Here is a 221-nt window from a genome sequence, read left to right on the forward strand (position 1 = left end):
GTGGGGAGTGCGGCTGCTGCTGCTGCTGCTGCTGCTGCTGCTGCAGGTCTGGGAGCCAAGGCGCACCTTACGCATCTGCTGCTCTCCAGCCTCCTCCTCTCCAGCCTCCTCCTCTCCTCCTCCTCCTCTCTCTCTGCTCCTCTCTCACTCACTTATCCCTCTTCCCTCTCTCTCTCTCACCCCCATCAAACAGTGATGACCTGCTCTTCCACCCGATTTGC

Source organism: Cynoglossus semilaevis, chromosome 1 (genome assembly GCF_000523025.1).
Source record: "Cynoglossus semilaevis isolate Cse_v1.0 chromosome 1, Cse_v1.0, whole genome shotgun sequence".
Classification (NCBI taxonomy): Eukaryota; Metazoa; Chordata; class Actinopteri; order Pleuronectiformes; family Cynoglossidae; genus Cynoglossus; species Cynoglossus semilaevis.